This window comes from Nicotiana tabacum, chromosome 17 (genome assembly GCF_000715075.1).
Source record: "Nicotiana tabacum cultivar K326 chromosome 17, ASM71507v2, whole genome shotgun sequence".
Classification (NCBI taxonomy): Eukaryota; Viridiplantae; Streptophyta; class Magnoliopsida; order Solanales; family Solanaceae; genus Nicotiana; species Nicotiana tabacum.
The window spans coordinates 72,943,932-72,954,861 of NC_134096.1; positions in this window are offsets into that span (position 1 = coordinate 72,943,932).

Consider the following 10,930-nt stretch of genomic DNA (forward strand, 5'->3'; position numbering starts at 1 on the left):
ACATATGACATTTTCGTATTAAAAGTTAAAATAGAATGGTATAATTTTAATCAAAGTTGGGCATGATTCTCAATAGAAAAGAAAATGACAGCTAGACTGTAACGACCTGATTTGTCGTTTTAAAAATTTACGCTCCGTTCAGTCACTTAAAGTCTCGAGCAGCTTCGCAATATGTATTATGACCCGCAGGTGTAGTCGGGTTTGATTTACTGAAGATTCAGAATTAAATTAAAAGAACAATCCTTAATTTGAAGCTTAAATGGAAAGAGTTGACCGGAGAGTTGACTTTTGGGCAAACGACTCCAGAATGAAATTTTGATGATGTCAATAGTTCCGTATGGTGATTTTGGATTTAGAAGCATGTCCGGAAAATTATTTGGAGGTCCGTAGTGGAATTAAGCTTGAAATGCCGAAAGTTGAATTTTTGGGAAGTTTGACCGGGGGTTGACTTTTTGATATCGAGGTCTGAATCCGATTCTGGAAATTTGAATAGGTCCGTTATGTCATTTTATGACTTGTGTGCAAAATTTGAAGTCATTCCGAATTGATTTGATGTGTTTCGACACAAGATATCGAATTTGAAAGTTCAAAATTCATAGATTTTGATTTGAGGTGCGATTCATCGTTTTGATGTTGTCTGATGTGCTTTAAGAATTTGACTAAGTTCATATGATGTTTTAGAACTTGATGGTATATTTGGCTGAGGTCCCGGGGTGCCTCGGGTGAGTTCGAATGCCTAACGGATCGATTTTTGATTTGGAGGAGGAGGTGAAGCAGTTGGGCATCTGGTATGATCGCACCTGCGCGAAAAAGGGCCGCAGGTGCGAGCTCGCGGATGTGGGGAATTAGTCGCGGAAGCGGAAAATGCATGGGCTGGCTAGGCACCGCGTGTGTGAAAATTTTTGTCGCGGATGCGAAGAATTTTACCGCGGGTGCGAAGAATGTTACCGCGGATGCGAAGAAATCACCGCGGGTGCGAAAACCCCTGGGCAATACAAAAACAGAGGGGTTCCGAGCTTTTGCCATTTTGGGCATTTCAAGCTCAGGTTTGGCGATTGTTTAACAAGGTTTTCACGGGAAAACTTGAGGTAAGTCCCTTATGATCATTTCTACTCCATAATATTGAATTATCATCGAATAATCCGATTAGATTACATATTTTTAGATGTAAATCGGGGGTTTGAACTTAGGAATTTGAAAACGAAAATTTAAGATTTGGGGGTCGAGTTGTTATTGGAATTCGATAAAATTGGTATGGTTGAACTCGTAACGGAATGGGTGTTCGAATTTCATGAAAAATTTTGCCGGGTTCTGAGGGGCGGCCCCCGCGTTGCCTTTGTTGACTTTTTAGAATAAATTTTTAAGTCGACGTATTATTATCCGAAATTGTTTTCGATGTATTTTAATGAAGTTATACAATTAATTTGGTTAGATTTGAGCGGTCTGGAGGTCAATACAAGCAAGAAGACGATTTTGGAATATCGGCATAACTTCAAAAAGGTAAGTGTCTTGCTTAACCTCGAGTGGGGGAATTACCCCTTAGGCATCGAGTCTTATGTGCCATTTGTGAAATGTGAAAAGCCGTGTACGCGAGGTGACGAATACGTAATCGGGCTTATATGTGCAAATTTTTATTGGATTAAAGTCTTAGACATTATTGTATAGTAAATTGGGTAATCGTGGATAATCTATACTATATTAAAAACACGAAGATTTTTAGCTAAATATCGTTCGCCTTTTTTACCCTTTAAAAATATTTTTTATATTGAACAAAATAGTTTATATATATATATATATATATATATATATATATATATATATATATATATATATATATATATATATTGAATAACTCACCACGCTGGGAAAATATTGTAAGGAAAGGATTCGGTGGCAATAATGATAAACGAATAGTACAATTAAAGTGAGTGTTCAAGCTAAGTTATTTTTGCCAAACAAATTAAAATACTCTTGGTGGAAAGGAAAATTGATAACGTAGATTTATGGAAATAATCCGCTTATTCTATTTCTTTTTCCCTTAAATATTAGAAAAAGTATAGTTATAGTTGTGTCATAATTAAATTAAATAATTTATATAAGGTAAAATTTTAATTAATTTTAAATTTATTTTCTACAGATTCAAATAAGAAAAGATATAATAATTAAAATTTTAGTTGATTTAGAAGTCCTAAATATTAGGAAGATAAACAAATTACTATTTTGTCAAAAATAAAATATATTTTTAAAGGGTAAAAAAGGCGAACGACATTATATAAATATTATACAACTGATAAAGAGAATAATATAGTGTTCGAGTAGGAAAAAAGTTCGAAAATAATTGGCATCTTCATACTATCTTAAAAGCATCAAACTTCAACAAATAATTAAGTCTTTGAATTTATAAATTAGCAAAAAAAAATTCAATTCAATATTTTTCAAAATCATTATGTTGATAAAATTATTTGTCAAGTTGATAAAACTTTTAAGGTACATATTTTTATTTTCACTAGAAAAGCATCGGCCATGAAACAAATAAGAAAATAGAGCAAAATTCATTATAATATAGTATTAAAAATTAAATTGCTAAACATGCTAAGTTTAAGCATTAAGGATGTAACATAAGACAAAAGTTATTCAAACGAAGTGTCTGTTATCATTTTTCTTTCTTCTGTATTCATTCCAATAAATGATAATTTCCTATAATTTTTAATATAGTATTATATATTTTTGTAATTCAATATTAGTTACTTAAAACTTTTATTGTTATTTATTACAACATTTTTCTATGAGGAGTTCTACCTCATCACTCACAAATTTCTAAAATACCATTCAAATTCTTTAATTTATTTTGTTATCTTTGAATAATTGTGGTAAAAGTATTTTTTGTGTTATTTGCTTATGTGTTTGGTAACAAAGTTAACAATAATTTTTATAAGATATTTCACACCTCATAAATCATAATAATAGCATATAAAAACATATATGGAGTAGAATTTCTTTATTTTATTGAGCTAGCTTAGTGAGATTAAAATTCTTTATTTCAGGAACTTATATTTCTTTCTTTAATATTTGTTCAATAATAAAAAATACATTATTTATGTAATTTTTAAAATTTATATATTCATTGATACGTGCAGGTACACGCGCAAAGCGCGTATCCTAAGACTAGTTATTAAATTATTTGTTTGTCATGCCTAAATCCCTATTGTTGAATTTGTTTTTATATGACAATTTGATGAAATTATTACTTGTATATTTATGTAAATTCCGTGAGTTTGATGGTTAATATTTTTTGGAATTTAATTTCATTATGGATTTTTTCTCTACAAATAATTAATTATCAAGGTTAAGAAGAAGTGTTAATATAATTATCTAAATTTGCATTAATGAAGGCTTTGCTTTATGCTGAGTAATTTCTATATCTTTTGATTGTTTTTGGGTGTTATATACATTGTATGGAGCCTTGGGCTATTTGTTGTGAAATTAATTAATTTTGTTATATCTTTGGAATTTGGTTGTGGCCATTGGGCAAATTATGATATGAATTGATTTTATTATGTTGCCGTGATAATTTTCCCTGTAAATTATTGTGTTGTGTGAGTTATTATTTTGGGGAGATAAGGGTGGCATTTTACCATTGATATTATGTGGGTATAAGGGTGGCATTTCAGTGTTATTTGTATTTGTTGGAATATTGTCTGAGTGGAGCGATAAGGGTGGCAATATGAGCGATAAGAGTGGCTATTGATATTGTGTGGGCGGAGCAATAAGGGTGGCAATTAGAGCGATAAGAGTGGCTATTGTCAGGGATGATATGTGATGATGTGGGTTTGTGGTGTTTATGATTTTCATGTGATGTTATAATTTTCTTGTGTTTATTTTTATACCTTGTGTAATTTGTCTTGTTGCTGATAAATTATTAACAATCTGATTTATGTTGAAATTGAGAGCCCGTGGTTATTGCCAAGCGGATTATAAAATGAAATGTGGGCAGGAGGTGCCGTGAGTAAATAATGAGGATATTTGACACGTGATTTGTCCGTGCAGTTATGATATGAAATGTGGGCATGAGGTGATGTGATGAAATGATAATGATATTTGGCATGTGAATTGTCCGTGCAGTTGTGATATGAAATGAGGGCACGAGGTGCCGGGGAAATATGATGATTTAATTATTGGCACGAGGTGTCGTGAAAATATGAAAAATGGATTGAGACCCGCGTTTACGAAAAATAAAAAAATGGGTTGAGACCCGTATTTTTATGATTTTGAAACGAGGTGTCACATGGTGACTCTTTAATCGAAAGAATTATATTCAAAATATTTATTTGAAAGGATTTTTATTCAAGAAGAATTATATGAAAGAATTGTATTTGAAAAAGAGTTTTATTCGTAAGAATTATATGTGAAAGATATTTAATTAAAGAATTTGATTTAACTGGGTGTAATTGTATTTATTAATTATTGAGCAATATTAAATGGTGATTTTATTGTCTTACTATGCATATCATTTGTTATTTTATGTTGCCTTGATGTTATTTGTTTCCTATTATTTTGTATATTATATTGCACATGTTATTAGATTAGTGAGTGTCTTGACTGTACCTCGTCTCTACTCCATTGATGTTAGTCTTGATACTTACTGGGTACCGACCGTGGTGTACTCATACTATATTTTTACACATTTTTGTACAAAAATAAGTATTGAAGATATCGGACTTGAGCAGAGTTAAAGCGGGATTGCAAAGATTCAAGGTAGAGCTGCTTGGTCATCGCAGTCCCTTGGGGTCTTTTTATTTCATTGTACTGTTAATTTGTAATCAAACAATATTGCATATTCGGTTCTCGTGATCATTCCATGTATTCAGTTAGAGTTCGTGACTCAGTACTACCAGTCTTGGGAGGTTGTATATTGTAATTATTTTCGCTGTTGATTTCTATAAAAAAAAGGGCTACAAAATATAACTGAAATCGATTTACCTAGCCTTAAAGATTAGGTGTCATCACGACGCCTGTGGTAGATTTTTGGATCGTGACATGGACTTAGATGGAAACTTCAAATAATTGAGACAAAACAGTGAAGGTAAGCTCAAGTTTACAATACAATTCAACTGCATATCCTTTGGATTCCCTTCTCCTGGATAGTAGGAGTTTGGGTGCACGATACCCAAAAATTTGGCACCAACAAATTAAAGGGACCAAATTGACTACAATTTTAACTTTTTTAAGGACCACAATTGCCAATTCCTTCTTTGACTTTATCAACACAGTCAATTAGTACAACTTCAAACAAAATGCTGCACATGTTGTTAGGTGTTTGCCTTTGGCCCCCATTCAAATTTCCTATATGTCTTTACATGCAGACTTGCCCATTCTAATCACCTCACTTCTTCTATTTCATATTTTGGTCCAATTAATTCCTCCTTTATTTTGTTTGTAACCCTTATTTTTCTACCTAAAAATATGAAATGATTCTCCAATACATTTATTTTTCTATATTTTGACTAATTGTTTTGGAAACTAGGTCACAATAATTGATATTGTAATGGATGTACAATTTAAATCTCACATTAAAAGTATATAAAAAAATAGTATACATAAAAGATGACGAAACACTTTAATTAGTGTAAGCTTTTCTAAAAAGTATCATACAAGTTGGATTAAAAGCGTATAAGAGGTCACAGGTTCAAGGGGTTCAACCAGCCTCTTGAAGAAATATAGGGTAAGACTGCGTACAATAAACTTTTGTAGTTCGATTCTTTTCCGGATCCCGCACATAACAGGAGTTTAGTGCACCGGACTGCATTTTTTACAATATTAAAAATATCGTTAGGCTATTGTAACTCAACATATTGGGCCACAAGAAAGAAAGAAATTAAAGCTCAAATTAGGGGGAAATGAACGAGGGAAAGGAGGAATGTGTGCTCCAACTAACTAAGGGCAATGGCAATAACTAGGGCCTAGGGGGTAGGGTACAAATTTTTGACTCATTACTCAATGCCAGACACATTAAATGGAAACTCAATCTTTTTCCCAAGCTGTCCTTCTTAGTTGTTGGAGTTGTTGGAGTGACTAAATTAAATTTGATTTCTCTTTTTCACCTTGTATGGTATCTCCACTTCGTTCTAAGTTCCCAAGTCAATTAGTTCAAAAAAAAAGCTATCAAGCTTTTCAAAAGTGAATCCCATTTTCTCGAATTGCATGAACTTTATTTGTATAGTGTACACCTTGCAAAAATTAGTGCTCTTCTCTTCTTTTCCATATAGTAGTAACTTTTGTATTTGATTTCGTGTTTTTCTATTTAAATAAACAAGGGGATTGTAGTTCTCTATCCTTGAAGTTGCTACTATAAAGTTTCGTGGAGGGAAAACATTTAATGCAAATGTTTGATTCTCGAAAACAAGAGGAAACCATATTGACATCAAAAGTCACGAACCCCTTTTTATCATAGTTAGTGTCGTGCATCCAAAACGATGGACAATGGAAAGAGGGAAAACATTGTTTACATCAAATTAATATGTGTGTCTTATCTATAGTAATCTTTTATCAAAATATCATGGTTAAATAATATTTATTCTCACTTTAGTTGGTGACATTTAAAATTACATTCTCTCAACTTTTGACTAAAATTGGATGCGAGTAAATATTTTTCACGAAAAAGATAGGGGCCTCACTACTGTAGTCCGATAGTATTAGTACTTGAGTGAAATTAGAACTATGTAATATGCATTGTCTAAATAATGTGAGAGGGACAGACTGATTTGAGGCAAATAATGTATCGTTGTCTCTTAATGATGCAGTCCCTCTCTGTTACTTAAATAATAGGTTCTGATGAAGGGCAAAAGAGGTCACTAACATCTGATAAATTCATAAAATTTATTAAACTTAACGAAGCTGACTATATATTATGCGCATGCTACATTAACCTTTTTTAAAATAATAAAGTAGCATTTTTATTTTCTCACTGCAACCTCAAACAATGTTTTAGTCTAGTAGGTTATGTAAAACATTCTTTAACTATTAACTTTTTGCGAGTTACTTGCATAAATTATAGGGTGCCTCCCAAAATCCCCAGAACTATTATGCCCTTTATATTAAAACTCCTTCATTATTTACCTGACATAATGTGTGAAGTAACTCGCTAAAGAGCGCGGGAAAGACTTAAAAAACCAACAAAATAGCCCAACTGACAGTGTGTAATGGCTAATTAGCCTTACAATTTTTAAATTTTATTTATTTTTTATTTTCTCCTCATTTGCTTCATTTTTTCACATTTCTTCTTTATTTTTTCACATTTTCTTTTATTTATTCACTCTCCTTCCTATTTTTTTTACCTTTCCTCTTCAGTTCTCGGTGCTGCAAATTTTTCACATCTCTTGTTCCTCTAAAATTCTTTATTCTTTTTCTTATTTTAGTCTTCTTTTATTTCTTACCCATATTGATGAAATAACACCCCTTTAAATCTTATTAAATTCAACACTTTATAGAGAATAATTGAGTCTAATACTATATGCTTTTTTTTTTTTGTTGCACAGTAAATATAATCAAAGACGTATTCAACTAGAATCTATCATACAACACAATCACAATTAAAGTTAAAAAATAATATATTTATATTGGATCGTACTTTATCCAAAAATGCCCATAATTAATCAATTATCTGAGAGTAATACACCACAAGTAAGCTAGCTACATCGAATACTTATAAGTTCATATAGTTATATAGACACACCTAAGAATTCAACAAGGAGTTTTTAATATAGGATATAGTTCAAGGGGGTTTTGGGGATATCAGATAGTTTGAGAGGATTTTAGGCTGAGTTAAATAGCCACGTGTAATGCCACATGGCACGTTTTTAGATAATTAGGAAACACACCTCTAAAAATTCAACTAAGGGATTTTAATATAAAGGAAAATATAGTTCAGGGAAGGAATTTGGAGACACCCTATAGTTTAAGTAGATATCGCACAAAAATTTGATAGTTAAACAGAATTTTAGGGTATTAACTCAATGGAAATTGAATTAATAAACTTCTACAAATATGAGTTAATAGAGTATTTAAAAGCGGAATTGATAAAGAAAAACTTTGTCTATGAGCATTTAATAATGTTGGTCATTTTCTATTTTTCTTTTTCACACCCCTTCCACATGGGATGGGGGTGGGGGATGGGGGGGGGGGGGGATGGTTTTTAGGTAAATATGAGTAGATTAATAATAAAGGGTGTTATGGTAAACAATAACTGTTTTTGTCTGCCTTTTTATCTCAACGATTACCTAATAGTGTCATAAAATAATTAGATGTCGGTTTTATAAATTATCCTAAGTAAAACAAAAAAGTTATTCTATGTTGTTTGCTCATAAATTATTGAAAACCCCTCTGATCGACGTAATGTTAAACTACCCCCTAGGAACTTTAATATTATTTTTAATCGAGAAACAATTTTACATGTTCATGGTTATATTTGAAAAAGATATTTTTCAAAGGAAAATATAATGATTTCCCTTCTCGTTCTTGGGAGGCTACGAGAGAAGCTTATTTCTCTTTCTATTCCTAATTTTCCTCTTTTAAAAGTGATAGTGCGCTCTTTAAAGTGATTATATGATCAAGACTCGAGAGCTTTTTCTTTCTCGCAACTTCCTCACTTTGCTTTGCCAATTTCCACTAGCAACAAAATCTACCCTTTTATTTATATTCTTTTTCCCCCAAACTTTTTCTTTCCCCTTTTTCTTTCGCTTTATTTCTTGGGGAAATACAAGTTTTGAGTCCTACATTTGAAAATCTTCACAATTGATATATGAGTTGTGAGTCCTGCATTTGAAAATCTTCACAACCATAGAATTTTCGGTTCTTCATTAGACTTAGCTCCCGTATGGCCATAAAATTTAGGAGTTTTTTTTTCAAATTTTATTTTGAAATATGTGTTTGTTTATAGATTTTTAATCATTTTTTGACGGATTTTGAAAATAAATTTTCAAATCCCAAAAACAGATCTAGAATAATTTTTGAAGTTTTTGTATTTTTCTACTTAGAAAATATCTAATTCTTTTCAAGTAAAATGCATGTCCAAATACAATTTCAACTTTCAAAAACTATTTTTTACCTCATTTTCTAAAACTCATTTTTTCAAGTTTTAACCAAATATATGTCAAAACGCTAGGTTAGAGTAATCATATTAAAGCAGTAACTCTGTTTAGAAACTTGAACATGTTAACTAACTGAACGAGTCAACAAAAGATTGATTAAAAAGTTTAATATGATATTTTGATTAAAAGAGAGAGAACATAAGGCGAGTATAGCATACCAATTAATCGAGTCAACAAAGGGCCAATATACATTCCTCAAACCATAATAATGTTGAAAAGTAACTTGAACATGGTTACTCTACTTGAGAAATAAAAATTTTATGTTTGTGGGTTTACTTTTGGTCATTTAGATCAATTAATCCTTTTGTAAATGTGAAAATTACAACTCTCTTTGTATTTGTTTATATTACTAATAAGATAACACACTCTTTTTGTATTGTTTTCAGTTATTTATAAAATAATTTTCAATACTAACATCCTATAGGTTGTCTGTTTTATTGACCAGTTCTATTTATTATAGGCGCGTAATTACCTATAATTATCCTTTAAGTGACATGATAATGCAATAAATAAATATATAGATAACCTCGTGTATACAAGTTGAACTCTTAGGAAAATTAGTAAAACTTCCCCTGCATGAATTGCTCCTAATAGTACGGGTTGCCTTTACGTAAGTAATCATCAATTGAAAGAAAACTCAAACTTTTCACAAAAATGGATTAGGAACAATGCACGAGCAGATCAGATAGGATGACACTTTCTGAAAGCAACTGCTTTAGGGTATTTCTTTAATTCCTTACTCTTTTTAGCATTACTTTTCCTCTTCTACTGTGTTTTGTTTTGTAAACTCGCGCATAATTTGTTAAGGAGTTTTAGAGACAGATGGAGAAAATTTCAAATTGATCCCTATTATATAGGCTAGGTTGCAATATTATTCCCCACTCTAACCATTGTTCTTATTTGTTCCCCAAAATTTATGACATAAATACATTTTAAAGAAGTCCTTGCTCCAATCTAGGACCATATTTTCATAATTCTTTTCGGAAATTCGTGACTAGCACTGGCGTTTTAGAAAGGGCAATCTTGACACTACACATATTTTATGGATATTGGAAAATATATGAAGATGAAAATTGTGTCCCATCACATGACAAGCAAGTAAATGTTGTTCGTGAAATTGTGTCCTTTATAGAAGGCCTGTGCAAGTCACATGTTCTCAATGAATTGAACAAATGATGTCATAGATTGGAAATGAAACAATGGTTAGAATCGAGATATGGCAACTTATCCCGTTTAGAAATGATTTAACTTTTATACAGGGATAATTCAAATTATTTATTCAGCATTAATATATTTTAACTTATTGTAGCAGATAACATGTCTCATTTTTCAAAGTTATTTAAGTCACTTTTTATAAACAAATACTTATAATTATCATTTAATTGATTTGATAGTGTAAAAATTCTTTTACAGTCAGTGTGTATGAAGTTAAATTCATTTAGAAAGCCAAATTGGCAAATTACTTGACAGGGAAGAGGTGAATGAGTTGATAACTTGATATGCCTTGTGTGTCGAGGACCTGTTCCTGGAGCTGACTATATTTTGGCCTTAATCAAAACCTTTTGTGGTTTGGTCAAATTGGGCTACTGGGAGTTGAAAAAATTATAACAAGTTTGTATCATGATTTATTGTATAAAGTTATTAGGTCATAGTGCAAGAACTGCACAAGAGCTGACTAAATATTGCCTCGAATTGGTGCTTCTACATGCTCCCTTTTAATCTTCTATCAACTGTAACAGTTATGTTAGGAGAATATACTATGAATTTTGACTCATTCAGAGCTC